Consider the following 22,616-nt stretch of genomic DNA (forward strand, 5'->3'; position numbering starts at 1 on the left):
GATGTCTCTACCAGCTTTGACATCTAGAGAGTGACATTTTTGCCCATTCTTCTTTGCAAAATAGCTCAAGCTGTCAGATTGGATGGAGAGCGTCTGTGAACAGCATTTTTTAAGTCCTTCGACCAATTCTCAGTTGGATTTAGGTCTTGACTTTGACGGGACAAATCTAGCACATAATATGCTTTGATTTAAACCATTCAATTGTAGCTCCGTTTGCATGTTTTTTTAACAAGAAATCTGTTTGCATGTTTAGGTCGTTGTCCTACTTTGAACCTCCACCCCAGTGTCAAGTCTTTTGCAGACTCTAACAGTAAGATTGCCCTGTATTTGGCTCCATCCATCTTCCCATCAACTCTGACCACCTTCCCTGTCCCTGCTGAAGAAAAGCATTCCCACAACATCATGCTGCCACAACCATTTTTCACGGTGGGGATTGTGTGTTTAGGGTGATGTGCAGTTATTTTTCCGACACACATAGTGTTTTGCTTTAAGGGACAAAAAGTAAAATGTTGGTCTCATCTGACCAGAGCACCTTCTTCCACAAGTTTGCTGCCACATGGCTTCTCCCAAACTGCAAATGGGATTTCTTATGGCTTTCTTTTAACAATGACTTTCTTCTTGCCACTCTTCCATAAAGTTCAGATTTGTGCATGACTAATAGTTGTCCTGTGGACAGATTCTCCCACCTGAGCTGTAAATCTCTGCAACTCCTCCAAAGTTACCATGGGCCTCTTGGCATCTTCTCTGATTAATGCTCTCCTTGCATGGCCTGTTAACTTAGGTGGATGGCCATGTCTTGGTAGGTTTGCAGTTGTGCCATACTCTTTCCATTTTCAGATGATGGACTGAACAGTGCTCTGTGAGCTGTTCAAAGCTTGGGATTATTTTTTATAATGTAACCCTGCTTTAAACTTCTCCACAACTTTATCCCTGACTTGTCTGGTGTGTTCCTTGGCCTTCATGAAGCTGTTTGTTCACTAAGGTTATCTAACAAACCTCGGAGGGCTTCACAGAACAGCTGTAGTTACACTGAGATTAAATTACACATGTGGACTCTATTTACTAATTAGGTGATTTCTGAAGGCAATTGGTGCCACCAGATTTTATTTAGTGGTATCAGAGTAAAGGGGGCTGAAAACAAATGCATGCCACACTTTTCGGATATTTATTTGTAAACAAATTTGAAAACCATTTATCATTTTTCTTTCACTTTGCATTGGTCAATCACATAAAATCCCAAGAAAATACATTTACGTTTTTGGTTGTAACATGACAAAATCTGGAAAATTTCAAGGGGTATGAATACACCGCTAAACACACGTAAATGTACCTAAAACCGATCAAACCTGCTTTAAAGCAGGAACATCTAAATTCAGAAAAAAATGATCTGGGAAGCATAAGGCTGGGATTACATACTTTGGCCTGCAACACAGGTGTTTTCACACTTCCAGTGCATTTTATATGTGATTTTAGGAAAACTTTGCAAAAATGCATGACAAATTTAAGTCTATGGGATCGCTGGATTGAGATGGGATTATCTGGGTCAAAGGAACCTCTAGCCTTTTCTGTGGAGGCTATAGTAACTGCATAGGATTAATTCAATCTTATCTATGCTTTTCATTGGTGGCTCTAACAGCTTGGCTGTTTGAAGCCCATATTCTGAAGGATAGGGACCTACCTCACACAAACTAGGAAAATTAACTTTGCATAAAGACTACCATTGCACTCGGAAGGCATATTTGTCAAGGACATTTCATCCCACAAATAAGTCCCTGGGGTGGTTCCTGTCTTTTTTGTGGTCTGGATTGGATTAACATTTGGCCTTGAATATTGTCAAGAGTCAATCTCAGCCCTATGCATTATTTTTCAAAGACCATTTATCTCTCGCTCCTTAACCTCCCTAGCGGTAATCCCGAGTCTGGCTCGGGTTGAGATTTCAGTACCATAAGCGGTAACCCCGAGCCAGACTCGGGATCGCATCGCTGGATACAGGGAGGACACAGGGAGAAGTTACTTACCTTGTCCCCTGGATCCAGCGATGCTCTCTGCACTGTGTGATCGAGCCGTCCTCCGCTCGATTCACACAGTTGCCCGAATGCCGCCAAGCTCCGGAGCTGCGACGTTACGGCACACAGGAGCGGAGATCGGCGCCAAATTCAAAAAAGTAAAAACACACCAAACACACACAGTACTGTAATCTTACAGATTACAGTACTGTATAAAAAAATACACACCCCCTTTGTTCCTAGTGGTCTGTGAAGTGCCCTGCATGCACTTTTATATTATAAATACTGTTTTTTCTGCCTGGAATTTGGAGATTGCCCATAGCAACCAAAAAGTGTCCCTTTATGTCAAAAGTGATTTTAGACCAACTAGAAAACAGCGATAATAAATTATAATCACTTGCAGAATTGAGCGATAGCGATTTGTGGGGAAATTTTTCATCAAACACTAAATCTAATGACAGCGACAATTCTGCAAATTAGCAAATTTCAGTGTTTTTGGATTTGATTACATTATTGAATAATTTTTATTATTATTTATTATATTATAAACGTTATCATACCCGGGATGTCTGCTAGACTCTGGTTTGAACAGATTTAAGAGAGTTATTCCTAAGAATTACAGGACTACAATATAAAATGTCAAATTTCCATGCAAAATAATTGTACCGCTTTCAGCACCTAAAACCAGAACTAATCATACCACCAGGGAGGTTAATTAGGGCTTTTGTACAGGGGGCTGCACAGTGACAACATGGGGGACATTTACTAAAACTGGTGCACACAGAATCTGGTGCGGCTGTACATAATAACCACTCAGCTGCTAGCTTTTAGGCCTGATTCACACCTATGTAGGTTGCAGTTTGCATATTGCAGGTGCATTTTGCTTTTTTCAATACACGCTTTTGATCCACTAAGTCTATGGAACCAAACACCAGAAAAAAGTGCCTGGCCCTTTCCATAAAATACACAGATGTGAGCTACATCTGTAGGAAACCATGTTAAATGGACTGTAGTGTGTTTCTGCAAAACTGAAAATGCACTAAAAAATGCATAGGTGTGAACCAGGCCTTATCCTCAAAGCTTAATTGAACAGGCTGAAGTTAGACACTGATTGTTTACAATGCACAGCTGCACAAGCTTTTGTGTGCACCAGTTTTAGTAAATCTTTCCACGTGGGATCTCAACCTCATTCTATTGGTTTTTCATAAGCCAGCCTTTGAACCTATCAGGGATTTTCCTTTACCTGTTGTTGCTTACAAGGTTGCCATTAGTGAGTTTCTGAGTTACCAAGGTTCTGAGTTGGTGGCCTTACCCTGTGTAGACTCCCTTCTTGTACTACACCTTAACCAGGTGATTGTTCTTTAATCTCTGTCCTTCCTGACATCCAAAGAAGATTTTGCTCCACTTTCTGGATGTGGTCTATCTCCCAGCTACAGCTGCCTTTAGACAGTCTGACTTTCTTGTTGTCATTCCTAAAGGCCCCTATAAGGCACAGCCCGCTTCTCATTCCTTTATCTCTGGATGCATTTTGGCAGCTCATTATTAATTCCTGTAGGCTAGTACTAGTTCCACCTTTCCCTGTCAGAGTGCACTATACTAAATCAGTTAAACCTTCATGGGCTTTTTAGCATCAGACAACTGTTTCTTAGATGTGCAAGGCTACCAGCTGTTCTTCTGTTCACAAGTTTGTTGGTTTTATCAGGTGGATATTATGGTCTCATCTAAGGCTGGCATTGGTCATCGGGTTCTTCTAGTGGTCATGTACAGTGCCTACAAGTAGTATTCAACCCCCTGCAGATTTAGCAGGTTTACACATTCGGAATTAACTTGGCATTGTGACATTTGGACTGTAGATCAGCCTGGAAGTGTGAAATGCACTGCAGCAAAAAAGAATGTTATTTCTTTGTTTAATTTTTTTTTAAATAGTGAAAAGTTTATTCAGAGGGTCAATTATTATTCAACCCCTCAATTCAACAGAATTCTGTTCGGTTCCCCTAAAGTATTAAGAATTAGTTCCGGCACAAAGAACAATGAGCTTCACATGTTTGGATTAATGATGTGTTTTTCCAGCCTTTTCTGACTATTTAAGACCCTCCCCAAACTTGTGAACAGCACTCATACATGGTCAACATGGGAAAGACAAAGGAACATTCCAAGGCCATCAGAGACAAGATCGTGGAGGGTCACAAGGCTGGCAAGGGGTACAAAACCCTTTCCAAGGAGTTGGGCCTACCTGTCTCCACTGTTGGGAGCATCATCCGGAAGTGGAAGGCTTATGGAACTACTGTTAGCCTTCCACGGGCTGGACAGCCTTTGAAAGTTTCCTCCCGTGCCGAGGCCAGGCTTGTCCGAAGAGTCAAGGCTAACCCAAGGACAACAAGGAAGGAGCTCCGGGAAGATCTCATGGCAGTGGGGACATTGGTTTCAGTCAATACCATAAGTAACGTACTCCACCGCAATGGTCTCCGTTCCAGACGAGCCCGTAAGGTACCTTTACTTTCAAAGCGTCATGTCAAGGCTCGTCTACAGTTTGCTCATGATCACTTGGAGGACTCTGAGACAGACTGGTTCAAGGTTCTCTGGTCTGATGAGACCAAGATCGAGATCTTTGGTGCCAACCAAACACGTGACGTTTGGAGACTGGATGGCACTGCATACGACCCAAAGAATACCATCCCTACAGTCAAGCATGGTGGTGGCAGCATCATGCTGTGGGGCTGCTTCTCAGCCAAGGGGCCTGGCCATCTGGTCCGCATCCATGGGAAGATGGATAGCACGGCCTACCTGGAGATTTTGGCCAAGAACCTCTGCTCCTCCATCAAGGACCTTAAGATGGGTCGTCATTTCATCTTCCAACAAGACAACGACCCAAAGCACACAGCCAAGAAAACCAAGGCCTGGTTCAAGAGGGAAAAAAATCAAGGTGTTGCAGTGGCCTAGTCAGTCTCCTGACCTTAACCCAATTGAAAACTTGTGGAAGGAGCTCAAGATTAAAGTCCACATGAGACACCCAAAGAACCTAGATAACTTGGAGAAGATCTGCATGGAGGAGTGGGCCAAGATAACTCCAGAGACCTGTGCCGGCCTGATCAGGTCTTATAAAAGACGATTATTAGCTGTAATTGCAAACAAGGGTTATTCCACAAAATATTAAACCTAGGGGTTGAATAATAATTGACCCACACTTTTATGTTTAAAATTTATTAAAATTTAACTGAGCAACATAACTTTTTGGTTTGTAAGATTTATGCATCTGTTAATAAATCCTGCTCTTGTTTAAAGTTTGAAGGCTCTAACTTATTTGCATCTTATCAAACCTGCTAAATCTGCAGGGGGTTGAATACTACTTGTAGGCACTGTAGGTGAGATTGAGTATTCACTGTTAACCTGTTGTTATTCATGGAGCTGTTAGCATTTTGTTTGCTGCATTGCCCATCTTTCAGTTGAATTGCAGTTGCACTTCCCAATGAACCAGAATTACTGTACGTTGTGTCCCTTAATGTGTGATTAGGAAAACAGACAGACTTACCTTATAATCCTCTTATGGGTACATATATATATATATATATATATATATATATATATATATATATATATGTATAGTACATTAGTGGACAGCTGTCCCTCACCTCTGTTCTTATGATCTGCTCATACTGGTAAATGATGAAGAATAGGGTGGCGGCACTTCCAACATAAAACAATTATTTTAGTGAAATTCCATTAAAAACGAGGACATGACATGCAGCCAGCTCAAAGAGTTCAGCAAAGACGTTTCACACTGCGCTTAGTCATTGCTTATATTGTTATGCCACGTACACACGATCGGAATTTCTGACAACAAATGTTCAATGTAAGCTTATTGTCAGAAATTTCGACCGTGTGTATGTTCCAGGGGACATTTGCTGTTGGAATTTCCAACAGCAAATGTTTGAGAGCTGGTTCTCAAATTTTCCAATAACAAAATTGTTGTCGGAAATTCAGAGCGTGTGCACTCAATTCCAACGCACAAAAGTCCATGCATGCTCGGAATCGAGCAGAATAGCCGCACTGGCTATTAAACTTAATTTTTCTCGGCTCATCGTACATATTGTACATCACCGCATTTTGTTGTCGGAATGTCCGATCATCTGTACGCAGCATTACTTTACCAAAAATGGGAGCATGATGAGAGTGGAAGTGGTTAGACTGGTTGTACACAGTTCAGTCTCTCAAAGGCAGCAGCATAATCATATACTGTACCAGAAGTTCTTCACCCTTAAGCCAGGTATACACTACAGGTTTTTTTCTGTCAGCTCCGGTCAGAGCCTCTGTACTTACCATGCAAGATTAGTCCAGCGATCTCCCTGCTGAGCTGTTGTGTTCTGACAGGGGGATATCCCCCCGCCAGAACACTTCAATCAGCGCAAAAATTATTCATATACAATCTATATTTTAGAACATTTTGTGGAGAACATGCTAGGCAGGGGCATGTACGATTGGCACAAGGACCTGCCAAAGTCCCTGTAGCTTTCTTAAATGGTCTATCAAAATTAATGCCAAAGTTATAAGCTATTTAATAAAATGCAGTAGGAACAAATATCAGGGCCTTAAACTGTTGCTTAACCCACAACAGTAAAGTCTGTCTGTAAATGCAGAATAGCATGCTTGTTATAATCACTGTGAAACTTAAGGGGTTAATCCTCTGCATTGTGTAAAAAGGCTCTTTGACACTATATGGACAGATCCCCCCCCCCCCCCCGAACTGTCTATCTTGGCAAGGCCATATAACACAGTGAGTATAGCCCTCCTGCACATACTCAGTTTAGTCTCTATTGCTGGAGAGAACATTTCCTGTTTCATTTGAACTGTTCAGGTCACATGATACTGACATCACACATGTGGGCATGTATACAGACTGTAGTGGAAATCTCCCCCTACCTGGAAAGTCAGCACTGGACAAACTGTGCAGCTTATCATGTGACTGTGGTATACAGATTAGCAAAAAAGGTATATTGTGGCAGTATTTGAATGTAAAAAGAAGATTTATAAGCTGTGGGCACTGTGGGGGGTGGGGGCAGAGGAACTATTTTCATATTACTGGCTTTAATAGTAACACTTCAATCCCTTAACACCTGAGAGGTAAGCACAATTCTTGTAAATATAGCAATACATTTGAATGAGTTAACATTGGTTTGTCCTTGCAAATTTAAAGCTGAACTTTGGGTAAAATAACTTTCATTTAAATGTATTCTTCTCTGACCAAACAGGATATATATTTACTTTGAGTACACCAATCACCTTTCTAAACAAAGATATTAATTTGTAAATGCAGTGATGACATTGGGCTGTACATATCTGGGGCAGCAAGCAGAGCTACAGGAGTGACCCAATAGGTCCACCACTAGCGTTTTACTGTGCACCACAGTGCATGGTAATACACTACCTTTTACTGTGGTACATGGTATCGGCATTGATTATGCAGTCCAAATTCAGGTCCATTGTGGTTTCATGGCAGCCTGTTCAAATAAATAGACTTTCTTAAAGCAGTGAACATGAATGCATGGAATAATACACATTAATGCACCGCAGTGGAACAGCCAAGTGTGAAGAGGGTCTTAATGGGATGTGCAGCATTATAATATGTATAGGCTCAGCAGCAAGATAAATGCAATTTGATTTTGTTTGCTTCTGAATTGGCTTGATTTGCCTTGAGGTGCTTCAAACTGCTTGAGCTGTTTCAGGCTCGTTGGATTACTTTTGCATTCATGTTGTATTGGCTGAAGAAAAAAATCAGCTTCAATGCAGAACAAAGCAAGCATATACATTATAAGAATAAATGCTACAAATCATTTCCCCATTCACTTTTCACGAAAGGTATCCTCCGTTTATGCAAATGTTATTAGATGCTGTTTTTGGATTGACAGGGTAAAAAAGCCTTTTATAATTGGGAAAAAAATTTGCATTTTCCTATCCTCTTTCTCGGCAGCTGTCGTCTGCTACAAAATAACAGGTACGCTTTAAAGGAAAATCATAAAACATTTTAAAACCATTAGCAGGCTATATTTCCTCTACAGAATAAAGTAAAGTGTTCAAATAAATCATTCTTTTGCCATCTTAATTCACCAGAACAAGTTCAGAAAAGTGAAAATGATTATTCCATTGTCAGTTATGACTTTCCTACATCTGTCATAATAGATTATATGTGTTGTATGGAATTTCTGTCTTTTCAGCCATTCTTCTTTGTAACTAGTACCTGGCTGGCTCTGGACTGGGGCTTACGAAATGTACCTGAATCCAGTTTGCTTGCCAACCCACACATTATCCACTAAAATATGGTCTTGGTGTTTATTACTTAACATAGTTACAGCAGAGCAGTCTGTTGAACTGCACAGTCTGGTAACGTGTTGGAAAAAGAACATAAAAATGATGTTTTGCGGATGGCTTAATATTCCCTAGTTATTGCTGGTACTTATACATCCTTGATTTTTAATTTACAGCGTACATTTGAATTTTTGCTTTAATTTGTCATGCATAAGTCATATTTTGTATGCACTTTCGACTTTGGAAGGAAGAAACTTAATGTACTCACATTTACCCTATCAAAGTTATCAGCATTTAATTTATATACTGTGGGTCATTGAAGTGATTCACACAAGCCTGCTTAATGCCCATTTTAGCTGATTTGTCCTTGAATGAACTTGTACTGATTTATTTTATAGTGAATGAATTCTGTTCTACCTGTTTGGTCTCAGGTAGCTTCCATTTAGTTGGTGCAGCTAATATTAAGACAAGAATCATCATTTAGAATTTTTGTTGCTTGGCCCTGGCGGTATGATTATTTCAGATTTTAGGTGCTGAAAGCGGTACCATTATTTTGCATGAAAATTTGGCGTTTTATATTGTAGGCCTGTAATTCTTACGAATAACTCACTTAAATCTGTCCAAACCAGAGTCTATCAGACATCCCGGGTATGATAAAATTTGAAAAATGAAATCATAAATTATAATATAATAAATAACTATAAATATTTATACCAAATAATAATATAACAATAATAAAACATATTCAATAATGTAATCAAATCAAAAACACTAAAATTTGCTCAGTTGCAGAATTGTCACTGTCATTACTTTTCAGTGTTTGATGACGGATCTCCCCACAAATTGCTATCGCTCAATTCTGCAAGTGATTCTAATTTATTATCACTGTTTTCTAGCGGGTATAAAATCATTTTTGATGTAAAGGGACTGTTTTGCTTGCAATGGACAATCTCCAATTTCCAAGCAGAAATAACAGTTTTTATAATATAAAACTGCATGCAGGGCACTGGGCAGACCACTAGGGACAAAGGGGATGTGAAATAATAACATACAGCAATGTAATCTATAAGATTACATTATACTGTATGTAATGTGTGTGTGTTACTTTTTGAATTTGGCGCCGTTCTCCATCCCCGTGCGTTGCAGCGTTCACAGGGAACGGAGCCCGGCGATATGATAGATTGAGCGGAGGATGGCTCGCTCGCACTGCGGGGAGACATCTCTGGATCCAGGGGACAAGGTAAGTAACCTCTTCCTGGATCCTGCGATGCAGTCCCGAGTCTGACTCGGGGTTACCGCTAATGGTACTAAATTTTCATCCCAAGCCAGACTCTGGAATACCACCAGGGGGATTAAAAGGAGGACATTAGAGGGTCTGAATAGATTTTCTTCTGGAGAGTGAAAGCTGATAGACATACTGGAGGGTTTATTTACTAAAGGCAAATCCATTGATCTACAGCAACTGCACTTCCTACTTTGTAGTGCAAAGTGGATTTGCCTTTAGTAAATTAACCCTGTTGTTTGTTATTTGATATGGGTACCTAAAAAAGAGACAGATATACAGGATTGAGCAAAAGAGCACTGTGTAAAACCTTTCTGTGCCATCCCATGAATCTCATGGTTTTTAACCACTTCAGCCCCAGAGGATTTGGCTGCTCAACTACCAGGGCACTTTTTACAATTTGGCACTGCGCTACTTTAACTGGTAATTGCGTGGTCATGCAATGTTGTACCCAAACAAAATTTGTGTCCTTTTTATTCCCACAAATAGAGCTTTCTTTTGATGGTATTTGATTGCCTTTGCAATTTAAATTTTTTGCGATATAAATGAAAAAATCTGAAAATTTAGAAAAAAAATTATATTTTCTATTTTTTGTTATAATTTTTTCTTTAATAAACTGAGTTTTAGTCATACAAAAGTACAGTTTTTTTTTTTTTTTTTTACACAACATTGTAACTAAATTATATATTGTTCAAACATGGCATGGTTATATGTGGAATTACACCCCACAATACACTCTGCTGCTTCTCCTGAGTACAGGGATACCACATGTGTGGAACTGCGTACAGGACCCCAAAAACCTTTCAGGCTTTCTAAGGGCGTACATTTTTTTTTTTCACTCCTCACAATTTCAGACTCCATGAAATTCTCAAATAGCACAACACCCCCCCATTAACCCCATTTTGGAAAGTAGACACCCCAAGCTATCTGCTGAGAGGCATTGTGAGTATTTTGCAGATCTCACTTTTTGTCACAGTTTTGAAAATTGAAAAAATAAAAAATAAATACATTTCTAACTTTCTTCATTTTCAAAAATAAATGAGATCTGCAAAATACTCACACTGCCTCTTAGCAAATACCTTGGGATGTCTGCTTTCCAAAATAGGGTCATTTGGAGGGGGGGGGGGGGGTTGTGCTATCTGGACATTTCAGGGCCTCTGTAACTGTGATAGGTAGTGAGGAGTAAAATCACAATTTTACGCCTTTAGGCTCCCAAAAGGTCCCACACAAGGTATCCCCGTACACAGGAGAAGCAGCAGAATGTATTTTGGGGTGTAATTCCACATATAACCATGCCATGTGTGAACAATATATCATTTAACGACAACTTTGTGTAAAAAAAAAAAAAAAAAAAAAATTCCCAAAACTTGTGGCAAAATATCAAATATTCCATGGACACAACATGCCACTCAGCAAAAATCTTGAAGTGTCATCTTTCCAAAATGGGGTCCTTTGGGGGGGCAGGGGGGGTTTGTGCTGTCTTGACATTTCATGGCCTTCGAAACTGTGATAGGTAGTGAGGAAGTGAAATCCCCATTTTTCGCCCTTAGAAAGCCTGAAGGCAGTGATTGGTTTTTGGGGTCCTGTCCTGTAATTGTTTTATTTTTTTGCAAGAAAATGACTTTGAACCTCAAACCCCAAAACACTATATATATTTTTTTAAAGCAAAGGCCCGACAGATTAAAATGGTGGGTGTTGCATTTTTTTTCACACAGTATTTGCACAGCGATTTTTCAAAAAGCAATTTTTTGGGAAAAAACACTTTTTAATGCACTTAAACACTATATTGCCCAAATGTTTGATGAAATAAAAAAGATGATCTTATGCCGAGTACATGGATACCAAACCCGACACGCTTTAAAATTGCACACAAATGTGCAGCAGCATCAATCTACATACATTTTAAAAGCCTTTACAGGTTACCATTTTAGATTTACAGAGGAGGTCTACTGCTAAAATTACTGCCCTCGATCTGACCTTTGCGGTGATACCTCACATGCATGGTGAAATTGCTGTTTACATATGACACCAGACCGATGCTTGCATTTGCCTTTGCGTGTGAGCATGGGGGAACAGGGGTGCTTTTTTTTATTATTATTATTTAAAAATTGGGTCTATTAGACCCTAGATCTTTCCTTTGCCCTTAAAGCATCTGGCCACACCAAGATCGGTGTGATAAAATGCTTTGCCAATTTCCCAATGGTGCTGTCTATATCCGGTGAAACGTAAATCATGAAATGCTCGTAGCTTTCTTAAGCCATAGAGATGATTGGAGCTGTTCTGGTCTTTCATCACCTCTATGGTCAGCTGGCGGAACCTCCAGCTGAATTCTCGGGTTCCCTGTTGGGACAGGAGAGTCAGAGAAAACCATGAATGACGGTGGGGAGGGGAAGCTCCCTCCCACTGCTTATAAAAGTAGTCTAAAGGCTAATTAGCCATTAGGATTGCTTTTAAATGAAAGCTGACCGTTGGCTGAAAAGAATGATACCAAGATGGTACCTTAACCTGCAGTCATCATTCTGGTATAATCACTCAAATTCCAGCAACTTACCAGTACGTTGCTGGTCCTTGTTGGGTATACATTGTAATGTTCCTTTTTTCATGCAGGCTGTGGCTTCTAATGATGGGTATACATGGACCATTTTTTTTTTTAACTGTGGTGGTGAAATCAGCTCAGACAGCGCTGGAGTCAAGATAAATAAACCTGTGCTGCAGGTGAATGGCGTACCTGTAAAGCAAATGATGGTTAACAATAAAACAAAGTAAGAAAGCTGAATACATAAAAATGTACTTGACTTAGCGCATAACCTGTGTGATCAAATATCCACAAAATAAATTAAATAAATCACTGAAAACAATAATTAAGGCTGATAGGAATAAAGTGCATAAACAATAAAGCGCATAAGCAACAGTGCATACATTAATCAAATATAACATCCGTTATATAAAATGCACTCCTAGTGGTAACACTATGATGCATTCAATATGCATGCAATATAGTCCAGTGATATAGAGTGTTCATAAAGTGCATAAAGTGCACTCACTGTGGAAAAAAATTGATAAATAAAGTGCTACCAGTTGTGCAAAATACAAATCTAATAAGGTGCAACAAGTTATCAAAAGCCCAAAGGTCTGTGTCCATTCACTCCCAATTCCTGTGATTAAAAGTGCTGGATCCTATAAAGTGCTCTCAGTGCCCTTACCTCATGGACTTGGAAAAAGCGCTCTTATAAAAATCTTATCCCCACGTCTGTGAATATGGGTCAATCAATCCAGCAATACAGGTTAGGTATGAGAAACAAATGGTCACTCAAACTCCATAATGATATCTCATTCACCTAATATGTAGAATCTTGTCAGTCTTGTTGTATCCATTCAAAGATACAACAAGACTGACAAGAATCTAAATATTATGTGAATGAGATATCATTATGGAGTTTGAGTGACCATTCGTTTCCCATACCTAACCTGTATTGCTGGATTGATTAACCCATATTCACAGATGCAAATCGCTCCTCCACCCTTGCACCCATGCTTTGCCATATATGCTTTAACTGTGGTGGTGAAATCACCTCCTACAGCACAGGAGTCACTGCTTTATGTATTGTGGGATGAAACGCTGCTGCTGTCAAGATAAATAAACCCGTCCTGCAGCTGAATGGCGTACCTGCTAAGAAAATGATGGTTAACAATAAATCAAACATTACAGTATAACATAACATACCTGCAAAGCAAATACAATAAAACATAGTAAAAATAAAACAGAGAGAACAATAGATATAGAAAAATAGTGAGAAAACAGTAGAGCGGACAGTAGAGAGCGAACATAAGAGAGAGAGAACAATAAAGAGAGAGAAGAAAAATACAGCCACAACTATTTTATTATTTTTTATTTTATTTTTTTGTGTTTTTGTGTGAATTTTTTCCCCCACTTTTTTCAATTTTATAAAAACTAAAAAAAAACTGTAAACTGAACGTTGCAGATTAGGGTCTCTCAAAATGTGATGGCCATCATATCTTTCGAGACCCTGTGTACGTGTACCTAGGACTGTGTGGTCCTGTACCCTATGCTAATACTCAACTAGTGTGCGGTAGCATTCAAAACAGTCACCAATGCAGAGACCAGGTTGGTCAGGAGAGGAGGGACAATAAAAGCATGTGTCATGCCTATATCCGCACTTTCTACAGACACAACATCTTCTTTGGGGGTTTCTTTGGGTAGGGGTACCAGGGAGGACATGCAAAAAATGTCTCCCATGCAGCCAGCTTACTGCATTTGGATTGGGAAGCTGGGCCACAGCACTGTCTGGAAACAGAAGGGCTGTGGTAATCTCTTCCTGGAATTTAAGTAAGGATCCAGTTCCTCCTGAAGCTTTGTATAGCACAGAAGCATTCAGCAGAGCCAATTGGATTAAATATACAGACACTTTTTTGTACCAGCGTTTGGCCTTACGGACAATTAGGTACGGTGCCAAAAAACTGGTTGTTGAGGTCCACCCCTCCCCAATATTAAGGTTATATTCATGGACACAGAGGGGTTTCTCTACAACACCAGTCGCCATAGGAATTTGGACCGTCGTGTCTGCATGGAGGACAGAACGAAAAAATTCTTATTATCCCTCCACTTCACAGCGAGCAAATTATTACACCTCAAGCAGGCTCTCTTCCCCAGCCTAAGATGGCAATCTACAAGCCGCTGGGCTAAGCCTTGGTGATTAGATCGTACGGTGCCACATGCGCCAATTTGATGATCAAAAAAGTGACAAAAAAGTGGCATGATTGCGTAATAATTGTCCACATACAAGTGGTAACCCTTTCTGAATAAGAGTGACCCCAAGTCCCACACAATCTTACCAGCGCTCCCTATGTAGTCTGGGTAGTTCTCCGGCTCTACGTAACTATCTCTTCCCTCGTAAACCATAAAACTATATGTATAGCCTGTGGCCCTGTCACAGAGCTTATACATCTTGACCCCCATATCTGGAACTCTTGCTGGGAAGATACTGTTTAAAAGACAAGTGGCCATAAAACTTAATCAGGGACTTATCAACGCAGACATCTTGATGGGGAGTAAACAAGGCTGCAAAATGTTCATTGAAGTGGTTTACAAGGGGCCGGATTTATGTGCTCAAAATTCAGGGTAATCCCGAGGAGGACAGAGTTCATTATTGTTGAAATGCATGAACCACAAGATCTGCTCGTATCTTGTCCTGGTCTCCTGGTCATGGAAGCAGAGAACATGGGCATATAGTGAATTGGGTCAGTGGGCCAATAAGACTGCAACTCACTCTTTTTAGTTATGCCCATGAGGAAGGATAGGCCCAGGAAGGTCTTAAATTCGGAAACCGTAATTGGTTTACATTCTCTGGCAAGGGTCAGCTGGGGATTAGTGGCAATGAATTGACCAGTATATAAATTGCTTTGGTCCACAATAGATCTATAGAGATCTTCGGTGAAAAACAGCGAATAAAAATCAAGTGACGTAAAATCAACTGTTTCCACCTGTAATCCAGGTTGGCCAGTGAATGGGGGAAGTACTGGTGTTGCAAAATTGGTGGGCTCCCAATTAGGATTGGCAAATTTGTAAATTTGTCTTCTTCTTGGTGGCAGCGGGACACTACTTGTGCTTGCCACCTCGCCAGCTTGAACTGCACTTCAAGACTCTCCACGTCACCAAGTGATACTGCAGTGATGGATGTACGACCTGGATGTACTAGGCCGCTGGTGCTTGCCAGTTCACCAGAAGGATGAGCGGCACTAGTACTGGCTCTCTGCTCCATAAGAGGGACCTGTAGTTTTTGCACCTCAACGACAGCAGAAGAACGGGGTCTGGTACACATGACCTTGGCAGGGACCACAACTCCGTCACCAGAGCTATCTGTCAGGGTGCCGCTGCTGTCTACAGGTTCTGTCATGCTCAGAAACGTGTAGGCCTCTTCACTACTGTACCTTTGAGTTGACATTTTGGTCTCTAAATTTACTGGTACAGTAGTAAGACTCACAAGAAAAAAAGCACCTGACTGTCAGTGACTGATTCATATGCTACCAAGGAAACTGTTAGCGGTCGCATGGATCAGGTCTGACTCCACAAACACTGCAGTTATGTGTTTTGTGTTTTGTAAGTGACAGTGATCGATTGATACTGCACTTGGGTGGGCTGGGGTGCTCTGGGAGGGGGGGGGGGGGGGCTAAACGCAGGTGCTAGCAGGTATCTGGGCTGATCCCACTAATACTGCATTTTGGAAACCCTAAACTGCTGGGGATGCTAATATAGTTCTGATCAGTTCAGATATTGATCTGTTCAGACACTATACTACTAAAGGAGGTGTATGGTGCCTGCGTGGGTATTAGCGCTAGTGGCACTGATCTGACACTGCCTGGGGCGACACAGACCCTATCTGGCGCTAAAACTTAACAGTGATCATCTGCCAGGTGATCAAGGGGTTAAATCTTTAATGGGTAAAATATGTCTGGTGCCCTGACACTATAAAAAAAATCTAGCTAACCTGCATCACCCTTGACACTTATACAGTGATCACTGGTGACAGGGGGTGATCAAGGGGTTAGGGGGGTCGCTGGGCCTATCTGAGCCTAAGACTAATTACCCTAACACTGATTAGTGTCACTAATGACACCAGTACAGCAAACAAAAAAAAAATGAATGCTACACTGGGTGACACAGTGACATGGGGTGAATGGGGATAACTGGGGGGGGGGGGGTGAATTGTGTGCCTACGTGACCTGGGGTCAGCGTAGTGTTGTGCACTTACTCTGGGATGTCTTCTCTCCTCGGTCTGGAATGGAAAAGACCAACACAAGGAGAGATGACATTGCTTCCCCTGTCAGTGTTTAAAGTTACACAGACAGGGAAAGGATCTCATTCGCCAGGAGCGATCGCCAGGTCCAGGCCAGATTTCATATACAGGAATATAGGAGTATACATTTAAAAGACATTTTAAAAGACACATCACTGGAGGCAAAAGCAGCATACTATAATTACAAAATATACATGGGAAAAATTCATAGATGAGTAAGTTAATAATTAATGTTGGAGTATTCAAAAGGAACATAAAGATATATATATATATCATTAAATTGTTTTCTAAAAAAAAAAAACACATATATAATGATATTAAAAATAAATAAATACAGATATAAAAATGAGGACCTGGGTAATTGAAAGGTAAATATTGCATGTCTTATCAAACAATCAATTTTATAGTCAGGTATATAAAATAATTAATATAAATAAATTGATTAATGTACGTATATCAAATAGAGAAATGTTAGCCATACATACCAGAGTATATACGGGGAAAAATGGTTGTTACATACACAATATGCATATAATATAGTGACATTCATTTGGATCAAAGTAATTTATATAGCGACATAGTTTATAGCAATCTTATCCACATAATGAAAGGGAAGGGGGGTTGAGGAGAAGGGGGGAGAGATGGGGGGGAATGGGGGTAGGAAGGGACAATAATAGGCAGCGGGAGGGGAAAGAAAAAAAAGAGGGAGGAGGGAGGGGGAGAGGGAGCGGGATGAGGTTGGCTTGAGGTGATCATATACTTACTGGTATGCAAACCCACCACCCCCATATATAAAAAAAGAGAGATAATATATACGTATAAAAACCTGTGGTAGAAATGACAAAAATGTATATGGTGAAAATGGTTATAATAGAGTTATCATGAAATCAATCTAGACAATGAATGTTTATAATACAGTAGCTATCTCTATGCCCTCGTTAAGGCCACCAGGCAAGAGGACATCAAGTTTATAGATCCAGAATGTCTCCCTTGCGCAAAGTTTTTTGAAACATTCTGCTACAGTAAGTGATTTAGGAATTTGCTCAATTATCCATACAGTGAGGCCCATGGTGGATTTTTTATGAAATTTAGCAAATTGCCAGTGGACACTGTGCATGTCTTTACCACCCTCTATTAGTCTACGGTGTTGGCTGAAACGCTGCCTAAGGGGGTAGATTGCTCGACCAACATAAAGAGCAATTATAAAATTGATCTATCTGATAGGTTTTACCTTTGGAATACAATTACTTTTATCCATGTTTGATGAAAGAGAAAATTTTACATTGAACTTTTTTGCATTGGTACATACCAGATGAGGTATGAGGCTGTGTTTTGCTTCCCAAGCCTTGTTTTGGCTCCCGTGTCATTTCCATCTTACAGATGCGGTACAAGCCTTGTAGACACTTCAGCACTGCCAGTGACTGGCTCTGGCTTCCTCACAATCCTACTCCTGGAACGGTCTCATCTCTGACTCCATCTCATCTCGTTGTGTCATCTGGAGATCTGAAGGAGAGCTTGCTGTGCTCAGCCATCCCACCCTATCCTTACCTGCATCTGATGTGGTGCCAGCATTTCATGGACTCGCTGTGACCTGTAGTCCTCCATCCTCTCTTCAGCCCAGAGATGTATCCGAACTCTACATAACAGTCTTCAATGTGAGTGGATATTGCTTTTCTTAGTATTTTTAGCCCCTTCCACACTGCTCCTCCCGTTTCACTCCTATTGTAAAATGAAGCTTCCATATACTTCAGTAGCTCCACTTTTTTCCACTGACCTTGTCACATGACTGCTCTCCTCTGATGTTACATAGATGGTCATGTGACCGCTCTTCTCCTCCATTCTAAAGCTACACCTAGAGGAGGAGGAGCGGGAGGAGGAGAGCAGCCAGAAAAAATTGAGCTATTGAGATATTTACAAGCTTCGTTTTACCACACTGACACAGGAGGGGCAGTGTAGAAGAAGGGGCTGAGAAGTGATTATTTTTCTCAACTTTAGACTATGCAGGCAGTGCTGCCCAAGGGCCAGGAGAGACAAGACGGCCGGCCTGACACCCCCGCAATGAGTGGCTCCTGGGGAGGACCGCCCGATCCCCGCCACCTGTTGGTAAAGCGTGATATCTGCATATAATACGCAGGCACTGTTTACCCTCTTTTTTCAGGGCAAAAACGTGCATGTTATACAGCGATAAATACGGTATATATATATATATATATATATATATATATATTTCTCAAAAACTATATTCAAGAACAAATAGGGCTTATTTGATTAGTAGTCAGTGTTTTGCTTTCAAATGAGCGAAACCAGTCATTCAAGCATTAAATGGATCTAAATGACTTTGCGTACCCAAAAGGGGTAAAACAGTCCTGTGAAAGAAATTCTTTTCACTAGCAGAAAACAATAGTGAAACCTGAATCAAAAGGAACACATTTGTTATGTATCCCCTGCAAACAAAGGAACGTTTTACCAAAAAAGAGAGGCAATGAAGCAGGCTCCGTGAAACATTGGAGTAGGGCAAAATACAGAAACCCTAATGCAGAATGGTTTGAGAAAAGCTATGGTTGGAAAGATTTAAAGAACAGACTTTCTTGCTATCTTACACGTTTGTTTTATATGATTTTACACTGTTATGGCTCTTGAATCCTTGAAGGGAGCAACATCGTCTGTTCTCTAGTTGAACATTGCTCATAGGTTTCATTATGATGGGAACATTTGTGTAGCTTTTGTTGCAGTTGTGAATAATGAATTCCAAAGCCCTGCAGTCAATGGACATTTTATATATATTCTCATAGTTGAGACAGGAATGGGTGAACAAAAAGAATACACTCAGAAGCAATTCACCTCTTGTGATTGTGTTTATGGGGTTCCTGGTGTTTCTTTCCATTGTCTGTTATTTGACTGTATTTTTTACAAAGAAATAACATTAAAGTTATAAAGTAACAATAAAGTTGTGTCTGAATACAGACGCTGAATACACTGTATTTCCTTATATCTACATAGCATGCATTGAAAACACCTTAAAGCAAACCTGTAATTTGTCCTGTCTCCAGCAGCATACATTTACATTTCCTTCTCTCCCCCACTGCTCTGTTAAATCCAGAAGCCATAGAAACTGCCCAACACTTTTACTGATGGAGGGGCATATGACTATGATGTTCATTATTGTTGGTGGAGTCAAAGGAAGGTAAGTATATGTGTCCGTGAAGGTCTGCATTAGTGTGAATCTGTTGTTTTTCTCTGCATGGGCAAAGCACAAATTCGCTTAAAGCTGAACTGTGGCCCAAAAAATGTTTTTGTTCTTGTGCCATGTGGTGACACACATATTTTACATACTTTTATTGTACACCTCTAATTGAAGCTTTTCTTACACATGGTTATTTGAGTCAGATAATACATGTCAAGGTAAGTTTGCTTTGAATCTGGTATACATTACGTAAGCAAATAGTGCATAAATGGGCAGAGGCTGGCACTGTGGGTAAGCTGGGCTTCAGGGAGCTGGATTAAGTCTTTTAGGATCCACGGTGCCTTAGAGCAGTGGTCATCAACCCTGTCCTCAGGGCCCACTAACAGGACAGGTTTGCAAGATAACTGAAATACATCACAGGTGATATCATTTGCTGCTCAGTGATTGCAGTATTCTAGTCTGCATCTCCCCAAGATAATACACAAAACCTGGCCTGTTAGTGGGCCCTGAGGACAGGGTTTATGACCACTGCCTTAGAGTATAGAGCCGAAGCCATTATACAGCCTGAATGGGGCTGGTGTGTCCTCTATTAGCCACAATCTCACTCCTCTTTTGGATGTGGACACTAAAATACCAGTTATATGAGCCAAAGGTGTGACACCTCCAGTTGTATCCTTGGGTTATGCAGTTTCTCACTCAATTTGACATTTACAATAAGTGGTTTTGCTGGGGGGGGGGGTATGGTCCAAACCCAGGTGCCACCCTCTACAGGGACAAAAGCCCTGGATTTTTTTTTCTTCAGCCGGAATACAGCTCCAATGCCATGGCTGTGCCTGGCATGCGTTCTCCTCCTCCTCTCTGTCTCTAACTCCTGTCTGTACTATTGGAGGAGGGGAGTGGTTTGTCCTGAGGGGGTTCTGTACTGAGGAGGGGGAGATCTATACTGAGGGGGAGGGTCTATATACTGATAGATGGGAGTTTTGTACTGAGGGAGGGAGGTCTATACCGATGAAGGGGGGTCTTTACTGATGGAGGGGGTCTATACTTAGTGGAGGAGGGTCTGTACTGAGGGAGGGGGGTCTGTACTGAGGGGTGACTATAGTTGGTGGAGGGGGGTGACACCATGTTTTACCTCACCGGGGGATACCAACCCTAGTGACACCACTGTTTACAGTATACTATATGGCACGATTTTTGCAATTCTAATTGGGCTGAATAAAATTGATGTTTGTAGCCCAGTGGTTGCTGGTGCATAGGTAGGTTTGCCCCATTCATGTTACTGCATAGTTAGTGCCACTGTTGGGCATAATTTGACATTGATAGTTTTTGTTCAAAAAATGCATATATAGCACAACCCCCGAAGATGCCACTTGGTAATTTAGGCCTCTGTTCTGTGCCTTGACTCCAAGAACAACCTCAGCCCCTCTGACACACCAGGTTAAGCAAACAGATACTGTAATATTGTTAAGAGCACAAAGCCAGATATACACAGGTTACCTACTCTGCGATTGTTAGAGCGAGAGCAATAATTCTAGCACTAGACCTCCTCTGTAACTCTAAACATGTAACTTGTAAAAAAAAATTAAAGTGTCGCCTATGGAGATTTTTAAGTACCGAAGTTTTGCGCCATTTCACGAGTGTGAGCAGTTTTAAAGCATGTCATGTTAGGTATCTACATCATCTTTCACATTATACAAAAAAATCAGGGTAACTTTAGTGTTTTTTTTTTATATTCATGAAACAGTTTTTTACAAAAAAAAAGTTTGAAATATTGCTGTGTGTAACAAAAAGAGTTGCAAAAAAACACCATTTTATTCCCTAGGGTGTCTGCTAAAACAATACACATAATGTTTGGGGGTTCTGTGTAATTTTCTTGCAAAAAAATGATGATTTTTACAAGTAGGAGAAAAGTGTCAGAATTGGCCTGGGTGGCAAGTGGTTAATTACCATAAGTAAGTAGTATACAAATAATTATTATATATTGTTTTTAAGGCAATTTACTGTATTTTCAAGCACGTGGCTTAAAGGACAAATTCCTGAAGTTTGAAGTTATAACTTCAAACCAGTAATTTCAAAGTAAATAGATAAATAATACATTATTATGTTATAACATATAGCATAATAATATATGATTTAGCTTGAATATAACAGTACCTTTTCAGCAGGCAGCAGATTCCCATTCTCCCACTTAATTGTATGAGAAAAACATGGGATTATGGGTAAGTCCTATACTGATAAACCTATGTTTTTTTCTTCTAGTTAAGAGGGCTGGGCTAAAAGGGAGCATTTGTCTATTAGACACATTCTATGACACTGCAGTGAGAGGAAAGCCTCCACTGCAGCATTTTTATTGGACAGCTTTTTCCAATGGTGCTTTACTATTGGTCCAAAGCTGGTATTCAGCACAGCAAAAACAGTATCCTGGCAGTTGCTCAGTCCTTCTGCACACAGGTCACATCTTCTGTACTCTCCGGTGATCAGCACAGCAATGCTTCCTAGAGGCTCAGCCCCTCTATACACTAATCCCCTGGTGTAAGCACAGGGCATTACAGCGGGTCCTTGTACTATCTTGCCCCACACTGCTCTCTCCCAGACCTCCTGTAAATCGTTCTGGGAAGTGTGCCTCTTCTCTTATGCAGTGCTTGGTGGGGGCTATAATTCAAGACCCATTATTGCACTAAGCAGTGTTTCTGAGAGAGCTACATGATCCCCCTCCGGCCTCCCCTGATTGGTCCACTCTTTCCAGGATGGAGGGGGCCTGGGAGGGAGTTGGGGATCACACAGCCCACTCTGACAGAGTGCAGAGGAGGTTGGGGGACAGGAAAGCCAGCGCTGCAGCTATGCATCGCAGCTGTGGAGAGTGAAAGAGGAGAAGAGAGCGGCACAGGAGCACACTGCCAAGCACTCCCCCAGCCGCTACCCATTACATTGCACAGTGTGTACAAAGGATATAAATTCACTTTGTACCAAGTGTCTGTGCAAATCCTTAATTTTACCTTTATATAGCAGTGATGACATTACAATGATGC

The sequence above is a fragment of the Lithobates pipiens genome, unplaced genomic scaffold (genome assembly GCF_037356315.1).
Source record: "Lithobates pipiens isolate NorthernLeopardFrog02 unplaced genomic scaffold, aLitPip1_a1.2 Scaffold_13, whole genome shotgun sequence".
Lineage (NCBI taxonomy): Eukaryota > Metazoa > Chordata > Amphibia > Anura > Ranidae > Lithobates > Lithobates pipiens.